Source organism: Protopterus annectens, chromosome 10.part0 (genome assembly GCF_019279795.1).
Source record: "Protopterus annectens isolate FY-2018-M chromosome 10.part0, PAN1.0, whole genome shotgun sequence".
Lineage (NCBI taxonomy): Eukaryota > Metazoa > Chordata > Ceratodontiformes > Protopteridae > Protopterus > Protopterus annectens.
In genome coordinates this window covers 586,292,046-586,318,864 of record NC_056744.1, presented here as the reverse complement: position 1 = coordinate 586,318,864, position 26,819 = coordinate 586,292,046, and positions in this window count along the sequence as shown.

Sequence of the window (26,819 nt, the reverse complement as noted above, 5' to 3'; positions counted from 1 at the left end):
ACCTGTTGCTTTAACACCGGATAGCTACCTTGCTGTATTAGTAAAAGCATGTTTCTTTAATGATTTGTGCAATGTAATATAAAAACAGGCTAATGAGATCTCAGATGAAGAGCATTTGCACTTTGTGAAAGGGACTGAGATTTCAGAGTAATGGTTTTGAAAGATACATCCAACTATGTTGAAAAAGTCTTGGAGAATAAGCACGAACCTCAGAGACATACTAAAATAAATTGTTTCCTAGCAGTATTATCCTGAGTCAAATATATTTGCTGTAGATTTAATTAAACAACAAGACTTTGTTTTTGCAAAAGACTGCCTTATATGTGCTTGACTATAACAAAAATGCACTATTTTTATAAAGACTAGCAGTATCAGCTACACTACCTAAAGTTTGTTCTGAAGAAAGCATAGGACAAGGAAAGCAATACAGGCAATTAACGGAATCAGAGAAGTCAGTACTGAGTCACAATGAGATGAGAAGGAGAGACATTTAGAAAAGAAAATGAGTTGAGAAGGTGATGTATGGTTATTCTGAGGCAGAAGTTGAGCCATATATAGGAGTGTAAAAGGAAAATTGAGGATTATACTGATAGACACCATAACCTTAAATACACCCTAATGATGTTTCTGTTGAGCCAAAACAAAGGAAATCTAAGGCAAACGTATAGGGTTCTATGTGTCAGTTTCATGAATAAAGGAGACAAAACAACAACTAAAAGAGAGACAGCAACTGACACTAAAGTATACTTTTAAAAGTTGACATTTCTCTGAGAAGATTTTGGTGCTGGGACTTCAGTGCTTGTAATGGTAGCAGAGAATGCAGTACCATCTACCTCAAAATGGGATGAGTTTGAGAAAATTCCAGAGCAGACTAATCTTCAGGTAAGGCAGCTAAATTTAAAATCAGTCAAAACTAATATTCTGTCTCTCTCCCAGAAATGCAGTCTTGTTTTTGTGTGAGTCCTCAAACACAATTTTTTGGAACCTGTTGCCAAAGATATGGCAGAATTTATGGTCAATCTAAACTTGACACAACTAACATCTGAGCCTACATGAGCCAACATACACTTGTCCAATTACATCCTACTTGCCTTAGTCCTCAGAATCTGTCATTAACCTCCAACCTTACCATGTGCTCCCCAGCCTTCAGTGACCACAGCACCATAGCATTCACTATTCACAACCAAGACCTTAAATCCACCCCATACTCATTACATTTAGAACAAATGATACTAACTGCATTGACATCCTAAAACACCAGTTATCAAGACATGAAGGACACTACTTCTCAACATGCAAGATGCAAATTAACCTGCATCCAACCTAACCCAAACCCTTTTATTAAACCCACAAAATTGGATAAATAAAAAAAAAACATAAAGATCTCCAAAAATCGGGAGATAAAATTTGGTCTAAGTGGAAATAAGACTCCCACACATTGTTATTCTCACTTCATCACACTCTGAAATCATGACACAAAAAGCTATCCAGAGACATAACAAAACTAAACATTTCTGGAATGAAATAAACCTACTGACAGGATATAGGACTCACGATAAATTTCCATAAATGGTCATAAATTATAAAAACATAACAGCACAGCTGCATCTTTTTCAAAGAATTCAGCAATCTCCCAGACCTCATCATTCCTTACGACTTCCCTACTCAATCATCTTCTCCATCCTACTCAAACATGAAGATAAAAAAACATTTCTAGACCAAATTGCTACTGACTCACATAGTTCTGACAACATTTATCCTTAGTTGTTCCACCTTTGCAAAGACTTCCAAGCTGCTAACATTGTTCTTGCTTATAACTTCTGTCTAAAAAACAGCATTGTGTCCAACATCTGGAATAACACCATGTATGAACAGAACCAGAAAATCCCTCACATTTTGACTTACTTCTATGCTACCCATAGTTGAAAATCCTAGAAAAAACAATCCACACAAAATTGACAGTCAGTCAGCACCCTCTTCTACTTTACATATATTTCTCAGACCTTCAGGCCAGCACTTCTGGCATATGGTTAGCTAAGCTTGCAGATGACTGTAATTTGGGTGTTGCTATATGATCTTCAACAGACTCACAATTGTTCCAACATGGCTTAGACAATGCTAACAGTTGGTGGAAGGACAATAGTCTCAAATTAAATGTAAAAAAAATGTAGCATAGTTCATTTGGATAAAGTTGTTGTATAGGAGATGCACCCCTTCAATCACGCACTGTTCTAAGGGATCTGGGTACTTTTGTTGATAATTCCTTATCATGTGACCATCTTGTCTTCACAACAGTGAAGAAAGTTTTTTTTCAGGCCCATCTAAGTTTTAAAGATAACTCCACTAGATCTAAAGAAGTCTTTATTCATATCTTATCACATCCATTATTTAATAAAACACACCTTTTGGCATGTAAGTATGTAACATAACTTGAGAGACTTCAAAGATTCATAACTAAAAATATCAATGACCTCAAGAATCTTAGCTATCAGGGCATACTGGCAGCCCTTTTTCTGTACTTAGTCTCTTACAGACTCCTCTGTGGAGATCTATGTCCTGCCTTTGGTGCCTTGAAAGATCCAACCCTATTTGATCTCTTATTCCTTTGTAGAACTAATAGAGCATCAAATACTTGGTTAAAGGAATTACACCTTCATCAGCAGAGAATTAAGACACATTGGAATTATAGATTCATATCCCGATGTATCCCTCACCTCTGGAACATACTTTCACAACATTTCAAGCAGAGTAGCACCTGTGCCACCCTTAAGGTAAACCTAGATAATTAGAGAGGCAGAATCAAATTCTCTCATGGTCTATCTTATCTTGCCCTCCTTGATAGCAGAAGAATATTTAAAAAATTGGTTATTGGCTAGGTTTGAAATGGTCAGCAGACTGATTGCCTAGTACTTGCCTATGAACCTGTGAAGGTAATATTAACTTCTCTCAAATAAGCAATACGGGTTCTGCTGTGGCTACAATACTATGGGAGCTCTCTGAACCCTAAAACTGATGAAATCCTGAGTAACATAAATATAGGAAATTTTGCCAGGGCAGTCTTTATAGATTTAATAAAAACATTTGACCTAACTGACTACTCACTGCTATTAGACAAACTATGGCATTAGAGAAGACTTACCATCCTGGTTAAAATACTCCCTTCCTACAGATCCTTTAAAGTAAAATTAGGAACTTCCTTCTCTATTGCAGCAATACTCAATTAACACTCTTGATTCCTGAGATCTTATGAGCCAGGAAACCATTTGTTTCCAAAGACCTTTTCTCACAAATGTTCTACTAAAACACACCAATAGATTTATAATATCTGATAAATGGTGTGAGTTACAACAAATGTAAAATATGATGTATCTTTAGTAGACAATTGGTTGTACAATGGTGCTAGTTTCAATAGTCTGTCTCTAGATGTTGATTCTGTATTGCAGACTTATAAAAAACTGTATTTTGTTTGGCAAAAACACTAATGTTATGGTCAAGCAAAAGGCTGTATCTCTGCAAGTGTGCAAAATACATCTCAGATATCAGTGATGGAATTGTTCACCTGTTCAAGAGCTATCCAATGGCATACAACAAGATGGGGAAGCATACTAATTGAAAGACAGGGTGCTTGAACATGCAGGAGATTTTAGGAGAGATGTTCATACCAACACATTAAATAAACACAACAAATCTATGCATATTATACATCTAATAATTTCATAATATTTCTAAACAATGTTAACCTATAAAACCATTTGTGTTAGATAGCAAATGGCAACATTGTATAACTTAGTGTTCTGTATAAGATGGCACCGTTGTTCTCCTTTAGGTCACACAGCTTTTATGAAATGAATGCAATTGTAAACATATAGATAATAGTCTTAACTGCTTTACTAAAAGATCATTTATATAGCAAAATGTCTTTACATTACCCACCATGTTTAATGTCATGTTTTACTATATCCACGTTCATTATCATGCTTAGAAAACCATGTCAGCTTGTAGATGCCAACTTGCTTAAATAGTATCATTTACATACCTTTTTTCAGGATTTCAGAAATTATACTTTGAAAACTGTGAATATACTTGTTTCAGGAGTATAGAAAAGTCTTCTTTAAAGAAGAGTATACTCTTACAGGATGCACAGGAACTCTACTTCCCTGATGACTATACTCTTATAGCTGGCAATGAGTTAAAGGCATCCCACAGTGCACTGGTGATCTCGGTTCCTCATGTCAAAAGTGGAATTATTTGCTTACCATTATCAGTTGTAAATCTAGACTTACTGATAGTGATTGCACTTTGTGATTGCAAAGCTTGAAGAACTGCTGTCACATATATTAAAGACTAGACTGATAAGATAAATGTTAGGCAAAGAACAAATAGAACACATTTAGGAAAAAGGTGTCAATTGTCTGTAAAAAATCACCCAACCCCAAATGAACAAAATAATACTTAATACTACTGCTAACTTTGGAATTCTGGATAGAGATATTCAGCAATCTGAAGATTCCAGGTGTAGAAGATAAAAGAAGTAAACAACAAACAGAAAAGGAGAACAGAATGATAAATGTCTGTAAAGCAAAGAGAATACATATTAAAAAAGACACTGTTTTGTTATGTAACACATGGATTATAGGGAATGATAACACTTTTCTATCAGAAAACCTTCAAAGTACAGAAAAATGCATCTTTTTTTCAAAATAGAAGGTAGAAAAAAGGAAGAAATCAAAACTGAATGTAGAAGCATTGAAGAACATTACTGTAAGAAAAAAGAAGAGAAAGACAATTGTTGAAAACCTGGCTCAAGCTGTGGATATACAAAGCCAGCTGGATGGGTATTGTGTGCTTGCAAATGTAATAATTAATCAAAACAGTGGGATTAATAAGACTAATGGTGATGAAGATCATTTCTGCAATACAATTAATAGAGCAGATATTATTAAATTAGAAGCTGAAGATTCTTCAGATCTGGTCAGAAAATATATCCTTATAAATACAGATATAATAATTAGAGGAATTGGTTACTTACATTTGCAGAGAAGATAAATAGAATCATGCTTGCCAGGAGCAAAAATAGAGGATGTGAGACTGACCTTAGAACATCTTAATGTAAAGAAGTATGGATCTGTTTTTATTCATGTTGGTACAAATGATCTTATCTGCAAGGACTCTTTGACTGTTAGTAAAGCACTTACAGCCTTCTTAGACAGTACAGCTTGAACAGGTGTCAGGATGTATTTTTCATAAATCACATATAGAAAGGAGATTCATGGCACTGTGAATGAAAGGATTTTTTTGGTAAATACCTACATGAAAAACATGTCCTGTTTTAAAAAAATGGAAATGTATACAGCATCCAAGCCTAATTTTCATCACACATATATGTAGCCAGGATGGCGTGCACTAGACAAAATCAGAGAAGAGAATTTTTGCAGTAGAAATTTTGAAATATTTGACAAATACAAGGCAGGATTTTTGCCAGGTTGAAAATTTAACAAATCACAGACAGCAGCACCAGATGCATACAATGCATAAGACTAATGCTGTTATTGCTTCTGAAACATGGGTAAAGAACAGTGAATGGTAACCAGTTCTGTCAAGGTAAAATGTATTTACTGTAACAGACATTCTAACAAAAAATCAGGTGTAGGTGTTGGGATAAGGATTAAAGATAGTTATCAGACCTGTACTAATTACATGTTCAATGATAACACCAACACTGTAGATTGTGTAACTGTGATAATAAAGACAACCCTAGAACATAGAATAATTGTTGGAGTGTATACACCAAAGATAATAAAGTTTGAGTGTGGGACTAAATGCTCTTCATCTAAGTGTTTTAGTGATCACACTGGTTCATCTAATGGTAGATTTTCAAACTGCACGATTACTATCAAAAGTGATTATCGCATAAACGAAGACATTACTGTATCCACAACAAAGACCTTCCCAGAATTAAGGTGCAGCAGCAGAAAAAAATCAGCAAACTTCAACAAAACAACTGACACCAACGTAGAGCAGCACAGAATTTAATAAGAACAGTAGATAAAAAGTAGCCAAGCTTTCAGGTATCCAATACCCTTCTTCAGTGCTTAATCACTTAATCACTGATAATGATGAAATATTGTTGGGTATAATACCTTGTAGAAATAGAAAATGTAATTTGCGATGCAAACAATTACTAAGATGTTTTTTTGTTTGATCGCAGTTTGATAATGCCAGGTATGTATGATTATTTATGTGTAGCCAAAAAAAAAAATACTCTTTCTTTCTTTGGTATTTCCAAAGAATACAAATAGGTTAAACAGCCCTTTAAACCTATCATCTCAGCTACAAGATTTAAAGCACAGCCTTTGGCCATCCTGAGAAATTGGTTAGTAAGACAGTCCATCTTGCTATGTCCTTTGAGACAAAATCTTGTTTTTTTTTGCTTGAATTGTTACAATAAATATGTGTTAAAAGAAGACATGATTTTATTCACTGTGTATTCCAGTGATCTGTGCACTGATATTCTACATAAAGATGGATAGAAATGATTAGACACTACTTAGAAAACATTAACAATGAATGTGGTCTTACTGTTGTAGGATTTGTGAACTTATGGACATTGACTTTAGCATATTTTATTTATTATTTATTTATTTTATATTTGTTGACTGGGATTGTCCGACTGAGCTGAAGAGCACTTTATCAACGGAGGCCCAGGGAGAAAAGCTCCAGCATATTATACAATTTTTATTATAAATTAGCATTAAACAGCAATGTTACAGGATTATTACAAGGCATTAAGTAGCAATACAGTGTTATATAATGTCAATAATCAGGAGTATAGCATAACTATTTCAAGATGTATAAAAAGAAATATGTCATTAAGATGAGTATAGTTTTTGGGGTAAGTGGTTAAAAAAACCCAGTTTTAAAATGATGTAGTTGCATGAAGGCAAGACAATTACAATAGAATGTTTCTTTGCGGCAATTTGCTTAATTGATTTTAGAAGACAGTAGAAAGAGTAGTCAAGGAAGATTAGAGAGTGCTAGTGAGAAAAGTGAGTTAAGGGTAGAAAGTAGATTAAGGTAAGAGAAGTAGGGGATGTTGAGGGAGAGTGCAGTGGCAGGACCAGTGACTTTTAAAGTGCTCTTTTGTGGTTGTCTTAAATTGTTTCAGATGTGTAAGGGTCCTGATTTCTAGTGGGAACCTATTCCAAGCAATAGTGGGGTGATAGCTGTACATGTTGTGTCCAAATTTAGACTTGGGTTTGTAGATTTGTAGTAGGTCTTGGTTCGAGCTTCGGGGAGATCTGGTGGGAGAATAATGGGAGATGAGAGGGGATAGTGGTGGGCATTAGAAAGGTTGGTCTATGATAGAATGGATGATCTGGAGTGGAGAGAGAAGAAGCTGGTGGGGTAATTCAAGCCAATTTAGGTGTTTTAGAGAGAGACAGTGATGGGATTTGCAGGTTTGTTGGGCAACAAATCTAGCTACCTTGTTGTAGGTAGATTCAAGTTTGGTCAGGAGTACTGAGTTAAGATTTGTGAGAATTTGAGAATTGTACATTAGACTGGGTAGAAGGTAGGTAAGAGAGAGAGTAATCTTGGCTTCAAAGGTAAGGAATTTCTTGTTCCGGTAAAGGAGCCCTAGTTTTGAATGTGTCTTTCTGATACAGTAATTAACATACAAGTCAAATTTAAGTTGATCATTGGTGGTTACACCTAAGAGCTTAGTACTGGATTCTACCTGAATGGGAGTGTTATTAAGGGACTGTATGGAGAAGGAGGGTTTAATATTTATGAACTTTTAAGGTAGGAAGAGTAACAGCTTTGTTTTTTAGGGTTAAGGATGAGCTGGTTGTTGGAGATCCATGTTTCAGCTAAGTTAAAAGATGACCGAGTAGCTGAGAAGAGCTGAAAGGGAGAGCTGGCCGTGGTGATGACTGCTGAGTCATCTGCGTATTGCACTAAAGATGACTGAGGACAGGAAGGTATAGAGCTGATTAGTAAAGATATTAAAAAGTAAAGGCCCTAGGATAGACCCTTGAGGTACACCCATTCTGATATATTTTTCAAATTTAATATGTTTTACTAGAAGATGTGCAGTGGTTATGGAGACTACGATTGTACCAATTGATGCTAATTTCACGTTAAATTCATAAGAGAAAATTGTTGTCTATGAGTCTGACTTTGGAGATTTATAAGACTGCATGCATATTACACAAATGGCCTGTTGTTTATTTCACAAGGAAATGAATCAGACATTGTTTATTTTTTTACACTTGAACAAGTCTGCTGATTTCTTATATGTTACTTCATAATGGTCTCACGAGAGTATTATTTTACTGATGTGGGTCTGTTTGTTGACAAATCTGAGCATTGTCTAAAATTCAGAGGGTTTAGGAAACTCACACTAAGTAATACATATGTGCAAGAAAAAAGCTGTCATCCAAAATGTGGTAAAGAGAATGTGACTATGGAACAAGTTATACATATGTCATACCTAACATGCAGGGATGATTTTGCTTTAATGAGTCTGATGTCTTAAGAAATATGCTTTTGACAGCAATTATGACATTGTATTTATTGACAGTGTTTTTGAGAAAGTAAGAGTGAGTAGAATTACAGATGTTGCTTCCATATTAAATGTTGCACATATTGATTTTTTACATTTTTTATTTAATTTATTTATTTTTATTTTGCTTTTTTTTACCCAGTTTGTCTGACAAGATTTAATCAAAACCCCTTTTTAGTGGGTCTATATTATAACAGTGAATGCTTAAAATAGTGAACACTGTACAGTCGACCCTAAAATATCGAAACGGCAAAATGCTGAACAAATGGAACAGCGATTTTTTTCCCAGGGAAAAAAAAATTGCTGCCCATAAAAAAAAAAACAAACACAAAACCCCACATCCCCTACTTAAATATTCCAAACTCTGAGATTGCACCACAGTGGATGAAATGGCAAAGTCCCGAAAATGGCCCAGTGATTTTTTTTCCCTGAGAAAAAAATTGCTGTTCTATGCATTCGGGATTTCATCATTTCGATTAAAAAGGTTTGATTAAACAGCATTCACTATTTTAAATGTTTGCTGATTTAATAGGGGCCTTTTAGCAGAGTCCTTAGACAAAAAGCTGCAACATTTTAAAAGTAATTTTAAAGAGACATTCAGTAATATCTTAACAATTACAAAAAATATTTGCTAATTAGATTACATTTGTATGGAATAAAGAATTATTATAGTATAAAAAATGCAAATACATTTCTACATGGTGAACATTAAACATTGAACATTTGAAGAGAAGTGTATTGGTAGAGTTATCAAATAGATAATTAACCATATGAATAGTGCTTAGAAATTCAAAGAAATGGGGTGAAGGAAGGAACTAGGTAGGGTAGCAAATGTTAATATTATAATTAAGAGATGGGATATAAACCAGGTTCATAGATAATTTTGTGGATAAGGTGATCATAACATTTCTATTAGAAGTATAGTGGGGAAAGACAGTGTCACAAAATTATGTATATGACTGGGAGATACTACTAAAACAATTCAGATAAAGGCAAAGACTAGATGAGGGACATATGATTCAGACTGAAGAGAAGTGGACTGATGATATGACAAGCTGAAGATAACAGTGACATTTATCCTGGGGGTATAAAGAAGCAGATCCAATGATTTGATAGGTGAAGTTTTAGTTGTTCTTTTAATGAGTTTCCATTCTGAATGGAGTTCAGTGGTAATGGGATTTGGTTACCTTACACTATATTACTATAGAGAGTAACCTACAATATTAGATGATATGGTTATAGTGATTAGCGAATTTTTTTCCTCAAAAGTGCAAAATTGTTTTATTGGGGAGTAGTGTTGTATGAAGTTGTTAAGGGCTTTGCAATTTTCTGGATTATCAAGACATCTGTGCATTCTAGTTAGTTGAGAGGGAGTTTAATTCTCTGAGGGCTAAGCAATGATGTAGTCTCTTCTTATTGTTTACTGCAAATTTAGCAATTTTTCTACCACGTTGTTCAAATTTGAATTGTTGTGAGACTTAGTGAAGATTGAGGCAGCATAGGGGAGAGATGGCAGTAGCTGCGAAAGGCTACACATCTCCTGGCTGTGTCAGTGAGCTACGTTTTTACTCTATATAATCTCTAGTTTTTCCTGAGTTTTAAACCATGTCTGATACATGGTGGATGAATTTCAAATGCCATCTATGATGCCACCTAGTAATTTTGTATGTTTAACTTATTCTGTCATAATATTGTTGGCAGAGGCAATATTGAATAGTGTTGCTTTGGCAGAGATATGTTTTGGGATAAAGAGCAGTAATTTTTTATCTACGTATTAATTTAATTATTTTTTGCTTTAGTAGTAATTGTTATTTATTCATCTTTCAGTTGATAACAAGTATTACTATATAAGGTCTTGGACTTTAGTAGAACATTTTAGGGTCAGGTCATCAGTGTATATTCAGCTTTGGTTGTGTTTGTGGAGCTGTATAGAGGTCATTAGTGAATATATTAAAATTATGGGGCCTAGTATAGATCCTTGTTGGACACGGAAAATTACTGGCAAGAATGCGGCAAAATCATTTTTATTCCATTTCACTGTTTGTGCTGTGTTTGTGAGATAGCTATGGAATCCTTGAAGTGAAACATTATAATGAAGACTTGGTGATCCCTAAGGATAAGCATTTCCAATGGGAAAGAGTATTAAAAGCTTTTGATAAGTCAACAAAGATGGTAGATATTAGGTTTCTGACATTTCTATGACTGCTTTCAGTATTAAAATTCTGGAAAGCAGTAGATATGCTAAGATGAGGATGGGAGCTCTATTGAATTGAAGACATAAACTGGTTATCTATTAGACAGTTGAGAATTTGCATACAAATCCATTTTTCTAATAGGTTCATAGACATACACTAGGCTAATAACCACTAGAGCTTTTATAATCCTAGCCATGCATCCCAAATGTATCCTGCAAGTTTTGTACCTTAAACGTTATTTTTAAGAACCCATGTATGCTAGCGCATGGTATACAGCCTGCAACTGACTAACCATGACATATGTGTTAGACCGGATGTGAAATTCTGATTTCCTATCCACTGGTCCAATTTACATTTGAATAGGGTTAGGGAAGAACTCAGATTCATGTGGATGGAAAGCCAGTTCCAGAAAAGGGGAATTCCCTTCAATGTAGCCTATGTATGCCCCAAGCCCTAGATTCAGTAGTTTTGATGCTGTTGGTTTTGTTGATATTCAAATTGTCCATCAGAGTGAGATTTTTGACAGAGGGACAAAATAGCAATATGCCTATACTTGGAAAGATCTGTATTGATGTCATCTTTGAACACTGGAACAATGAAAATTTTTTTCATACAGAGGGGACCCTATTATCAGAAATGTATAGGTTTATCACAATTGAAAGTGATTATGCAATAGCCTTAGCTGCTATTTTAAGATATCTGCAAGGTAGATTGTCAGGGGCAGATGTTGCAGGCTTTAAGTTTTGAAGTTTTTTTATGACATCTTTGGAAACTAGTTGGAAGGTGAAATGTTGAAGGAGGTTATTTGATTGAGTAGGGTCATCAAGGGCTGGATTAGTTACCTGGTTGATTAATGACTGTATTATCTGTTTAAAATGAGTATTGAATTGATTGTCTATGGTATCATTTGTTTCTGTCACTTTGGTTTCACCTGTGCAGCTTGTTTGAGATTTAACAGTTTATTGATTGAGGCTCAGAACAGTTTTAGATTATTAGTGTGCATATATTAATTGTATGAGTTATAGGTTTTCTTAACTTTGTTGTTACGTTGTTTTATTATATTTCTTAATTGTCTATATGCTAGTAAAATAGGAGGTGCTTCATTTTTTTTACTTACACCTTCCATCCTTTCTCCTTTTGTTTCATGAGTTGCTTAGTTGTTAAGGATAGCCATGGGGCAGGGCTGACTTTGACTATTTTAATTCTGAAGGCCGGGGGCTGATAGACAATACCATCTTTAGTGACTCCCTTTTTAATTTCTCCAAATCTTTTGGGTTTTAATGCCATGATGGGAATGGACCCCATTCCTAAGTCAAAGTATGATTAAAGTTCATGAAATTAATATTGTTTCACTCTCTGATGTCAGACAAAACTGATCTTCACAGTATCCACACTGTGGCCAGTAATGGCTCCTTCTGCAATTCATATGGAGTTACATGTATTGGTACCATATCTAAATATGATTGTAGACTCTTTTTTATAAGACCCATTCCTCCTACTACTATCAGAACAATCTGGCTATCTTTCTTCCACATTGCTGTCATTTCTGCTTGCAAATCCTGATATTTTATGACTTTGTGTCTCTTATTTAAGCCAAATGAATCTGTTTCTATTTTGTCTTTGCTTAAATTGAGATATTATGATGCTTTTAAGTGATAGTAAATGTATGTAAATTCATGTTTTTTAAGTCTGTGTTATGTATTGGTATCTCAACAAGTATTCATTTTTATAGGGTGGTATTCCTTTTACAATTTTTAGGTGTATCAAATTAATGTCAATTATTCTATTAATGTCATGATTAGTTGTGTATTTAAACTTGGTAACTGTGTTGTAAACTTGTTCTGAAGAAGTTCTTGTGGTCAAGAATGAAAGGGCTTAATGAATAAACTGGTGCACTGGTTGTTTTTATTCCTGGGTTGTTTTTGGTTTGCTTTCATTCACTTTTATTTGGATATTCTGTCCGGTGCCTGAGAATGTGCAATGGACCTAGGTTTGGGTGGATGGCTCTACTGTGTTTATATGAGTATGAAGTTATGATTGTCCAGGTAGAACTGTTTTTCTTGGTTTTATGTTTAAAACCCAGTTTGTGAGTAAATGGTTGTTGCTTCAGATAATTGTACTTAAAGAGTAGGATATGTGAGTGCTGATATAAATAGGGTGTGATTGGGAGATGAGGTTCAAAAGTATTTTCTTTTGAGGGGCACAACGTAAGAGTATTGCTGAACTGTGTGGGTAATGGATGTTGCTAGAATGTTAAGTGTGGAGGTAGGAGAAGAAGTAGTACTAGGGAAACTGTAGGAGAATCATGTTCCGGAAATGTAATAAACAAAGAGATCTGAAGGGCAGAAGATTAGTATGTAGTTAAGACAGGAAACAGAGAGGGTTTACTTGGAGAAAAATCGAAGTTGAAATGTAGAATAACAGATGTGATTGTTAACTTGAAGTAGAGAGACTAATGATAAAGGGGTATAAATAATACACACAGATAAAAGGAAGGCCAAAATATATTATAGAGGCAGAGATGAGAGAATTATAAATCAGATTGTAGAATATGGCAGAAAATCACAGGGATGAGTGGAAGAGAGAATTTTGTTCTTGAATTGGAAGGGATCTCAGAAGGAGTGAATATATCCCAAAGCAGTACAAGAGGGAGAAGGACTAATGGGAATAATGCTAATTATTAGATGGAAGTAGGGCATAGGTGAATAGAAACAGGAATCTTTCTACAATAACAGTAAAGTTATTTATTTGGGAAGGTATAGGATATGGGTGTCACAAGTTATAGGTGTTTGTGGGAAGTATAACGGTAGAGTACCATTGGGCTGGTAGGAAGTGAGGATTGAGTAGTGGGCATCCCACCCACAGGCCATTAATTACAGAACTCAATCAGTTTATAGCTGGTGCATAAAAATTAGCTAAGATGCACAAAGTATAACAGGTTTTCTTTCATGTACTCTATCTGACTAGTTAAACTAAAAATGAACACGAAGCAGTTAGGAGATAAGATGTAACTGGTTTGCACACTGTAATCAAATGGTCATGTGAAAGAACAGTGGACAGTTTGCTAGTGTTTCTTAGAGTGCAAAGAGTATTCCTTTGAGAGGAATGTGACTTACCAGCCTAGGGCATGCACATATATGTCTAGCTGAAGTTAATGTACAGCAAGTCTCTTCACGCTGATCTTTCTTACATTACACAATAATACCTGAAATTGTTCACAAGAGGTGTCCTTTACAGCAGAGATCCTGCTATTTAAGGGAGACAGACGTATGAAATGCTCACTGGCTCTGAAAAGAAGGAAAAAGAAAAAAACACTACTATACTGAAATATTATATGTAATCAATAAAGTTAATGCATAGGTAGTTTATTCCCGGAGATGGAGGAAGGAACACAGTGAGTCAAAGCAAAAGATGTATTATTTTAAGAATAGAGAAAAGGTAACACATTTTATTAAGTTCAACATAGGCTTAGTAGGAGGTGTAGTGATAGAAAACCAGAGTGACACTCTATATATATAGCTGTATCAACCAAATTATCAGAACATAGCAGTGCGCCAGAAAGCAAATTATAAAATCATTGAATTAATCAGTATGTCAAAAGAATATTCTGTGTACTAAAGAATCAGCAAATGAAATTATATACATGAATCACATACTTGATGAAGGGTACAGGCTTAACATTCATAAAGCTTATGCAACTAGAGTGAAACTAATACAAATACAACACTCTACAAAGGTCTTGTCATTGTCCTATACATTCTTAGAACAAATAGAACAAATAGAAATGTAATAACACATGACAAATACATGTCTGAAGGAAGATGGGTGGATGTGAAGACCTAAGCGAGGGCATAATAAGGAATACATTCTACAACAGTGACCAATACTTGATGAGGGATGGACGTGTGAAACTGCCCAATATTCAGGTTGGTCATCATGCCTAGTCTGCTTTGTAATCCACTCTCAGGCCATTTATTACAAAAAGCAATCAGTTTATAGCTGGAGTTCAACAATTAACAAGGAGGCACAAAGTAGAACAAGTTTTCTTTCTGGTACTGAATGCAGACACCAAGAAGTTAGGGATATAAAGTGCCGGGCTTTCACAGTGTAATCTAATGGATAAGTGAAAGGACAAGTAGCCAATTTGGTAAGTGATACTTAGCATCCTTATAGTGCAAAGACCACTCCTTTGGAGAACGTAACAGCCACTTTCTATCACTGGGCAGGTACATATATGGCTAGTTATTATACAGCAAAGCTCTTCATGTTAAGCTTGTTTATATTGCACAGTGACAATAATCTTACACAGAAACTGATGTAATGCCCACAGGCTATTGCACAATGACAATAATCTCAGTGAAAAAATTTGCATAGGTGTGTAATGTTACAAAATGTTATGTCAGAAAATAAGAGTCAGTTTATGATACTGCCTTCATCCTGCAGATGCAGCAGTGTGATAGATTCCTAGGATTCAGAAACACTGCACCCACAATTGAGAACAAATCCTCATTGTTTACCGTGCATGCATTATTGGCCTGCCTATATATATATATATATATATATATATATATATATATATATATATATATATATATATATATATAAATATGAAATACATGCATTTAATCAAACGTTAGTAGTCCGACATACTAAATGTCAAAGGCAGTTACCCATGTTTACACAATGTCGAATTTTCAAACACTGAATCCATGAACACTGAATGACAGCCAGGAAAATATCTGCCTTTAAAATGCTTGCATATAAAAACTTGCAAGATAGTAATCACATCTGTCAGTGTCCGTGGATACTGAAACGTATGCAAAGCATGCAAGATAGTTCCTGCGAACACAAAATGAAGAAGCAAACACAAATGCATGGTAGGGAATAATGGGTCCCTATCCTGCGAACAAATGACATGGAAAACAATGTGCCCGTAGTCCAACACAGTGCAGATAGCTATACCAAGTGGAAGTGAAACGCATCATATGTTAGCACACTGCCAGTAGGTATGTCCAGCCCAATCAAATATATATTGGAACAACTGGTAAGCTGACAAGTCACTCAATAACCCATTAGAAAACTGGTTTGTTGGTTCCACTTTTTAATAATAAAATAAAAATAAAAAATACAATAATGCAACAACAGTTCTCCGTACTAAGCGCTTTCACCCACAATCATATAGGGCATCTTCAGAGTACAAATTCTTCACAAAAAAGCCGTCCTTTATATAGTTGGAATTAAATGAATGAATTAATTAATTGGTTAATAATGTAATTGTGTAATAACATAATTACTAGTAAAGACAGTGGAGAAACAGTATAAAAAAAAATCTAGAGAAACAGTGTAAAAACACTAAAATATTTTGGAGTCCCAAAACGTGTGTCCAATATTGTAAACCTTAAATAAAACATAACTTTCATTTTCTAGTAGTTATTTGATAAACACTAAATATAAATAAGGATAAATCAAAGATAACAGTGTTTACCAATATTTAACAGATGATAATTATTTGACAGATAAAAAAGTTTAACAGATAAAAGCGTAAAACAGCAGACATAAAAGGCGGAATTATAACATGCTGTTGATCTTACAAGATATAGATCTCACAGGTTCTACATATATTGTACACATATTAAAAATATAAAATTCATATACATATACTAAAAATATAAATTATTAAATATATATTATGAATTATGAATTATGAATTATGAATTGTGAAATAAGTAGTGTGTAATACTTCCATAATCCATCTACATCAGTAATATCTTGAATAAATTATACTTGCATTTAATTTATTTATAATGAAATAAATAAATAAATAAATAAATAAATAAATATATAAATATATGTGTATAAGTCCATTCTTCAATAACATGTTTTTCTAGTAATAATCAATCGTTAAAAAGTTAAAAAAATGGTTGTAGATCAAAATTTATAATATTAAAAATGTTTACATCATACTTAAATAAAATATGATTTTAATTTAATTACACTAGAAATAGAAACAGAATCATTGATGCCTGGCAGCATACAGGCATTAAGCCTAAGTTGCCAAAGGCATTCCTTGGCTTCCAAAATGACTTTTTCGTCACCCCCCTTCTGTACATTGTGTGGAGTTCTGTCAATAATAAAGAATAGAAATCTCTTAAAATTTGCACATTTGACGCTATGATTGTATAAGGCACTGGTATTTTTATGTTTTTTAATATCTCTGACGTGTTCTGCTATACGTACTCTGAGCTTTCTAATTGTTTTACCAACATAGAAAGCTTGACATGTGGAGCAAGTAGCAACATAAACCACCATGGTTGAATTACAATTACCGTGGCCCGGACATCTGATTGTTTTTCCAAAATTCGTTATAGCAATGTAAGGGCCATCGTTAATGTATTTGCAGAACTGACATGCTCCACATTTACTCATTCTTGACATTTTGAAATTGTCACTGTTGGTACTAGTTTCAAAAATATCTTTCAGATTTCTACCTCTACTATATGTGATCTTAGGATATGTGCCCACCACTTCCGATACTTCTCCATTGTTACTAATAACACTATTCCAAATTTCATGAATAATGCTCACAATTTCAGGAGATGTTTCATTATAAGGTAATATGAAGGTGTCCTGTCTAGACTTAGCTTTTTTATCTTCGATTGTGTTACTGACACCAAATATAATAATGCGTCTCTATAATGAATGTCTTTTAACATTAATCTCTTTCTTAGCATTAAAAACTAAGTCATTTGGATAACCCCTGTCCAAAAACATCTTAGATAGTTTTTCCATCTCCGAATTAAATGCTTCATCGTTGCTAATAATTCTGGACAGCCTCACCATCTGACCCTTAACTAAGTTTTTCTTTTGGTAATATGGATGACAGCTGTCAAAGTGTAAAAAGGAGTTTGAGAAAGTATTTTTCCTAAATATATTAGATTCTATGTTGTTATTCTGGAATGAGAAAACTATGTCCAAAAATACACAATCATTGTTGTATATTTGATTGGTAAATTTAAGAAAACTAGATGTCTTACCTAAATATTCTACAAATTCAACAAATTATTCCTTACTACCCTTCCAAACAATCAGTATATCATCCAAATACCTTAAATAGACAACAATTTTATTCCAAAATGCAGATGTAAAAACATACTCTGTCTCCCAGTGTGTTAAAACAAGGTTTGCATATATTGGGGCACACCTTGCCCCCATGGCCACACCAGTTTTTTGTCTGTAATATTCTTTGTTCATATATAAAAAATTGTTTTCAAGAACTATTTCCATCAGTTCTGTAAGAATATACATTTTGGTCCTTCCATCCCACTAAATTTTAATAGGGTGGCCTCAAACATTTCCAAACCTTCTGTGTGTGGAATTACTGTGAATAAATTCACTACATCTACGGTCGCCATAAAAAAATTAGGCCCTATTTTTTCCATATTTTGTCTTATTAATTCCAGACAATGCCATGAATCCTTTAACACATGTGGTAGTTTATTCAATGTCTCCTTACAGTGAAAATCTATATATGCCCCAATGGCCTCTGTCTTGGATCCTCTAGCTGAAACAACAGGACGAAATGGGGGGTTCTGTGGATTCTTATGTATTTTAGGAATTCCGAAAATGGATGGAATTACTGGAAACTCAACTGATAAATAAGAAAACTCATCCTTATTAGTAATGCCATCCATTAAATATTCGTATAACAACCAATCAATTTTTGTGTATGCTCTATACATTTCACTTTTACTTACTTTTTCGTAAGTGTTACTGTCATCCAACATATTAGTCATCTTATTGTAGTAATCTGTATTTGTCATTATAACTACACCCCCTCCTTTGTCCGGTTTCATGATTCTATAATTGCCTGACGTAGTTAATTCTCTCATACAAAATACTTCAGCTGAAGTCAAGTTTTGCATGTTGTATGTTTTTTTAGTTAGTAGTCTCCTAATCTGGCTTTCACATAATGCTTCAAAAATGTCCAGCCCAATGGTTAGGGTCACCAGCTGACCCATAATGTGAGGGAGGGTACACAGCTGGGCAGATGTGTCCATAACAAAATACACGATAAATGTACATATCTAGCGACTGTATGACTGAATCATATCCCACAAGTCATGTAATAGTCACGTACAAAAGGTATGTCCGTATTTCACACACCGAATGTGACAGGAAATAGAATAAGTATGTAAACGAAACAGAAGGAGCATATAAACTGCTACAACAATAAGGCAACATGTAGGCTGAAAGGAACAGTATTATCCATACCGTTGACTGTGGGTATGTGCTGTCCAGTACATTCGGATATGTGTCCGGAATATATCCCATCCTGGACATAGGAAAAGGTGGCATCCTACCAATGATTAGAACAGTCTGCCAAAATCCGCACATCAGCGGTACAAGCCGAACTTGTCAGGATGTGTCACAGTTGAACGGGTATTACCCGGGTATACCAACCATGTAATGAAAGTTAAGTATGGGCGTGTACCTATGGGCATGAGGTATAGCATGTGGAAAGCAAACATGGCAGGGTATTCCACACAACCATACAGGTACCTGACATATGCAGGGTATGCAATGCGTTACTCTGGCCGTGTCATGGGCCAACAACCAAAGCAGTGATGTATGGGGTGTGAGGAATATGTGTGTGTGGGGGGGTGGGTAATGGTACAATCCTACAAGGCGATACTGTGTCGTATGCAGAATAGGTGAACCGGAAGTGTATGAGGGAGCAGCGGGTGAAGCAGAAAGAAACACAAAAACATGTATAAACATCTGCAATACAACCAGACAGGCCATACTGTAGAACATAATCCCACAAACATATGAATATTAAAATGTGCGATACAAATGTATAGACATGTCACCAGCACATACCCACAGATTGGTCCTGATGGAACTGGCCATATCAAATGCAACACACTTGGATGCATAATGGACTACCTAGCATCCCCTCCACATCACGCAACCCACTCCCATACCTGAACATCCACCAAATCCAGCCATACTTGGCCTACTGGTTTGGTGCAGCCACATCTACACATAGTGACCACTACGCATATGTAGTAGGTAGTGTCACCCTAGGCAGTTTCAGGATTGCACACTATGTATCCCTTGCATGTAAAACCCCCAGCACATTTTCATAATGCCAGAAGAATGTTCGGTATTTGTCTTGTTTTGGTCTTGTTCAATTTTTGGGATATCCCTCATGGGATAAGTAACCTGTGTAAACATTAGAATGGAAGACACGAAGTCCAGTCCTGTAGATATCTGGACACAACTTTGAATGTGCAGTAGTGGTGCATGACACTGTCCAGCCCTAGATGGTCATGCATAACCTACTACCCAGGATCAAACACCTGCCCATGACGCACGTGTCCCGACACGAATAAGCGAGAGAATATATTGCACACATTCGCATAGTGGCACATGGTATAAGGGTGATGAAGGCACTGACGTAAACAGGATTCCCTTGAGCCACTGTGTGAGGGTCAATTAATGTGTGTGTAGGTGTGACCTGACCAACAAGGATACAATGCCAAATGTCCTGTGATCGTAGGAAATAACTATGTACCATACTGCATGTAACAGTTGCCTAAAGCGGTCACGTCAGGATAGAATAAATGTAATTTGTACAAGAAACAGGCAAACAACAAAAGTGCCAAAGGTATAAGCCTCACAGCTAGGAAACAAATAAATGTTCTAAACCTGCACTGACCATGGCTATGTGTTGGCCCAAACAATCTGGTGTCTGCAGTAGGGTTATCATCTGTCCCACTTTGCGAGGGACAGTCCCTCTTTGGACAGTTGTGTCCTGACAAAATACATTACAAATGGCAAATGTCCTGGGATTGTAGGATATAATTATGTCCCATATGTTATCTAATAGTTGCAGAAAATAATTATTGCAGTATCTACAGTACCTAAATGTTACAAGAAACAGAATAAGCAACTAAACCACTACAACAATAGACTTTTATGTAGGCAAATAAGTAAAGTTCTATCCGTTGTACTGACTGTGGGTATGTGTCGGCTTGTAAAATCGGATGTGTGTTCCGAAAATGTCCCATCTTGGCCATTTGAAAAGGTGCCAACCCTAGTCCCCAGAATACATCCCAACCTGTACATATGACAATGTCAATGATAGCAATGGTCAGAGCATTTGCACAATAACTGGCCAGACCCTTAAACACTCACAAAGCCAGTGACCTTTGGGGGAAAGGTGTTGAATGAGAATGACTACTTACAACAATGAAGAGTAATAGACCCATTTAACTGCAGAAAATTAGTAGTATTATGAATCTGTCAACACGTTCCAAGTTAATAGTACTAATATGGTAGAAGTGTCCGTGATTGTCCCTGAGTTGTCATAGCCTTGTCCATGTCACTGTAGAAATGAGTCCCCGAGTATCAGAGAGGTTCGTACACAGAAGTACACCAACCAACTGTCACATCTGTTGACAGGACTATTGCATACCTGTAGTGAATTTATAACAGATGTCCAGAATAATATTCATTGCATGTATAAATGAATGAAATAGTCAAATGGGAAGGGAAACACGTGGAAACCATCCCCAACCTGCATTATGTAGTGGAACCACTCCCCGCCCTAAATTATGTAGTGCCGACCCAATAATGTGGTCAGAGGTGCCCAAACATCTGCGTATGTAAACACAGGTAGAATGTTAAACTTTGGACTAACTCTGTCCATCTGCTACTTCTGATCTTTGAACAGCACCAGAACAGTGCTAGTCACCAGTCGGCCGAGCATAAACCCGGATCAGCACATGAACACATTGACAATAAAACATGCATATGTGCGAGGACTATAAGCATAGGAGTTATGAATATCCTTGGAGTGAGTAGACTTGCAGCACGGGACCAGAGCAGTAGGAAACAGGGAATGTACTAATTGTAGTACTGCAGTTTTCCCAGCAGGAGAATGGATGCCTGCTGGCTAAGGGAAGTGGTGAGGCGTATGTCAGAGTAGCTATGAACCATGGGTATACATATAAATGAGCCAGAACACCAATAGTGTAGCGGTTACAGCATCCGCCCAATGTATAGGCATTCCCGGTTCAAGTATGACTATAGCACATATTAGTTGTGTAATGAATGCCTCTGTGCTGTAAAGCCAACATTTATACATGTAAAGATGACCGCATTCGCATGGGTCCATTAACCGGATTCCATCAAAGTTGTACTGTCATAAGGAATAAGGCACATGTAATCCCAAAGATGTGCCTGTAAACATATGTAACTCAGAATAAGTAGATGCAAGTGGGCCTGTACAGGTGTATGCAGCTATTAGCACAGCAAATGTATGTTGTCTTGTACAGCTGTAACTTTTATATACATAGATAGATGTGTGTATAGATAAATATCCACAGACATAACAGAAATATGCAATTATATATCTACATATTTATCTATATATATACATATATATATAGATATCTATATATATATATACACACACATATATATATATATATATTATATATGTAATACAGAAATATATATATATATATATATACACATACATATATATATATATATATATATATATATATATATATATATATATATGTTAGGAACACCGAAAGATGAAAGCAAACATAAGGGTTGTGAAGGGAATCCAGAGCAAGTAAGGAATTATGAAGTGCTCGCAGCGTATGTCACATAACGCTGCACAAGTGTGAGTAGAGCACCGCTCTTCACACCAGAGGCAGGGCTATACCAGTGGCCATAACATCATTGAGTTGCTACATCAACATTGTAAACAGACGGAATGTAGTACATGTTGCGACCACCTACACTTGTAACCCACAAATCGTTCGTAATCCATAACACCAGGAAAGGCACGTATGTGCAAATATTAATGGATGGTGAGCCTGTGAATACACAAGGTGGTACAAAATGTGTGTAGGGCCCCAACGCTCATGAGAGGGCAATGTGTAAAGGTGTGTCATGGCTGCGATATCAGGTGAATAATGGCTGTTATGCGTGGAAACTCAACATGGGTGTGCAGGAGAAACTATGGATATGCGAGTGTGGACACAGGAGTGATAGGGTATGTTGCGCCGGGTGCAATGGATCAGCCTGTGGAGGTCAGCTAGTACGTAGGCTCGATTCCCATATAGAGAGTCGTTTGCGTGGAGACATGCGTGAATGGGCATATTGTTGTCGGACGTTGTGCATCAGGTCTGGCAGCCCAGCACATAAAACCTATATGCCACCCATGAGAGGAATGGAGTTCTGCTTTGACAACCCCAAACCGGGAAAAGCTGTAAGACACAACTACCTGAAAGCAACAATTTGTTGACGTACAGCCACAGTAACACAAACACACATCCTAACAACAGTAATAATATGAATGTGCACAGAAACAAACACAGTAGCAGGAAAGATAGGCTGCGCATACAAGTAATAGGTCAAATGACACTATCACATCCCAGTTAGCAGTGGCACCCCAGACATGAAAAACGTGCGACATCTGCCCGCTGCATAACGTGCAATATACTGAGCACAAGTTCACCGGAGTGAAGTGTCGGTGTCAGAATGACTAAGGCAATAGTATACTGTTGAAGCAGGGATAAAACCAATATGCATGTGTAAGTGTCCATGCCCGGGAAATGTATAGGTTAACAGACAATCAGATGTATATATAGATAAAAATGTATATATACATATAGCTATATTAATTTACATACACACATATATATCCATACGGATATATATATATATATATATATATATATATATATATATATATATATATATATATATATATATATATATATACACACACACACACACACACACACACACACACACACACACACACACACACACACACACACACACAAGGATATACTACTGATATATATAGATAGATATAGATATATATGCACAAACAACAGATAGTGATATATACACATACACACACAAAAAAATATATATGTCAGTGTAAATATACACATGTACATAAATAGGTTACTTCACAGCAGTTAGGGGTAACATATTTACAGCACTGGAATATGTGACTGGGAGGTCCAATAAAGAAACGTTGTACCCCCCACATCGCCCAGCTAGGCCGGACAGACATACAGACAGGCAATACAGATCAATACACTGCCGCTGTCCAAAACACCACTAGGAAAGGACCAGTGGGAGAGTTCTGCAAGGTCTACACTTTAAACATGGATAATGTTGTCCCTTGCGGGACCCCGAAAATTCAGGGTACGTGTGAATCTGCTGACATTAATACGAGCAAGATGTAGGTGTACATGGAACAGTAGGTTGTTCAAGTGTGATAATACATGGGTTGACAAAACGTATGACATGTGTCCCGAGACGGGGAGAGTGGGCAATGTGTAGGGGTGTGCTCATACCCCAGCTGCGCTCGCAGTAAGTATTTGTCATGACTGCTGTAGAGGGGTGTCAGGTAGGTGGACCATGGGTATGCATTAATGGGCTTAAGTGTGCAGGTGCTGGTTGGCAGAGATGTAGTAGGCCCACCCAGTGGAAGTCATTAATATTCCTATGTGGGCATAGCATACGCCTACACCTCCCAAACCTGAAGAGGACATCTACCGGATAGTTTGTAAACCATCGTGGAATATATAGAGACCTACACAGTGCCATGTACCCAATTAGCATGGACATCCATAGTTATGTATCAGAATGTAACAAAGTCCAACTAAACACTGCCAGAACTAGTGATAGGTGAACAGGTGGCGGAATACAGGTAATGACAGATGACAACATGTATGACTCATAAGCGGCATGTTCCTCGACAAGCGTGAATGAATACATATGCTCTGTGACTGTGAATGTGTCTGGTTAATAGAACCACTCGTCTAAATGTGTCCCACAGGGTGTTATGCATTGTTCCTGATACAGTGTTTATTCACACCCATTGGTATGTGAGTTCTGCTACTGACGGAATGTGCATAAGTTGCTGACCACCTCAGGTAGATGATAGCATAATAGAAGAGGTTCAACACCCTTTCACCTGCGAGGGACACACCCATCTGGGCAGTTGTGTCTTGCAAAATGACAGTTGTGGCACATGGCCTGTGAGTTCGGGAATGGAGGCCATATAGTGTGTGTAGTGGTGTCAGCCATCAATTTGTTGTATCAGTAACAGCTACATGTAATAGGAAACAGTATTATCAATTATAATGCTACATGAATAACCTTAATGTATGCAAACCGTGGAAATTGTCCATTTACTACTGGCTGTGGGTATGTGTTGCCTTGACACGTGATAGCTCTACATATAGGGTCTATAGGGCCGCCACCAGTCTGAATGGCCAAAGTGGAACCTGCTGTGTAGAACTGTCAGATGTACCAGGGCAGAACATACCTACAGCCATACATAGTACAGAAATATACATATCGGAACAAATCAAAGTGTAGTCTAGCAGCAGTATAGTTGCTTATGCTACTACATATGACATATCGACGTGTCAGGTATACAAGACCTGTAACAAGCAACCAGTACAGACACCTACAACATGAGAAGGTCCCCTAAACAGGACAGTTGCAATGGCTTGAGTATTGTCCATACCACTCAACTGTCCCTGAATGTCAGGTACGTCCCTGAGTTTGACTGAAAGTCTAACTGTGTCCTTCTTAATCCCTTCTAAAATTAGTGGCTGTTAAAGGAAAGGTGGTGAATTACACTTACTGACTAATGACAATAAGTAAGAGTTATAAACAACTGTTACTTCAGAATATGTGTATTAAGTCATATGCTCTGATTCTGTCAAAGTGTCAAGTTAATAGCACTACTTTTGTAAAAGTGTCCCTGATTTTTCTTGACCTGTCCCTGATTCTGCAGAAATATGTCCCCGATTGGTGGAGAGTTCTGGTATTGTCACATGAGATATGTGTGATGAGGGACTGTCCCATGCAAACTGGGAAAGGTATCACTCGTACAGTCTCCTGTCGTGCAATCTGAAAGGTGGTCAATGTGCAGTAGTTATGCGGTAGCATAACTCGGCAGACAGCTGCGTTAACAAACTCAAGTCACATGTCAGCATTGCAGAGTATTGGTTCCCATGTATCAGGCAGATGGGAGCAGATCGTATGAGGAACATGCATATAATATGATTACGTCACTGAACAGGCCGCTGAGTCCGTATAGTCGAACGCCTGCCGTCGCAAAATGGTTACACATACCCGATACTGTAGTCATGTAGTCCAATGTAATACACATCACAAGGGATCGCACACACCCAGCGTGAGTGACAAATGTAAGCTGAAATGTTGGAGAGTGAGCGGCTGTAAGCGTGTTTGTCTACCAGTATGCCAATAGAGCACTGGCAAAGAAATGTGGAGTCTAAATGTGTATAAGGTGTTGTGACCAGAGGTCAGCAGTGCTTAACACTGTGCAAACCCATGCACAACAGCTCCCACCTGCTGGACTGTGCCTTACTCTGTATCCAAAGGTGCTGGCCTGTCCGCAAACAAAGAACCGCCCTATACATGTGATGGTAGAAGTAGCCTGCGCACATAGCTCATGTGAATTAACAATAGACCATGGCATATGTACAGACAATAGACCACACACACACCATACAGTGCAGACATCCAACAGTATAGCAATGTACTGGCAGATATGTCCGGACCACTGGTGTATGCATGCCTGGCCATCCTGTATTTCAGTGTGTGAACATGCCCAGTATGACTGTTATGCATGTTGTCGACCAACAATACCGTCATACCGTCATGTGTGTGAGCATGCAAAGTATGGTCAACTGTATTGCATGTGTCACATGTCCAGATAGTTGGTACTGTGTTGCTGACCCCTCCGTTCTACACAGACAGGTGTCATGCTGTGTCTGCAGGGTAGCTAATGGTCATGTAGCATTGACAGTTGCTACATGTCTGTATAGCATGGGGGGACATGCAACCACAACCACAACCACAGTCCTACACAGCACCATGGGTGGTGCACATGACTCTCACATGTGTAGGTGTGACAAGGGGCACAGCCAACAGTTGTACACATCCGCCGTTACTGTACTGGTATGCCGGGTACTCCATGT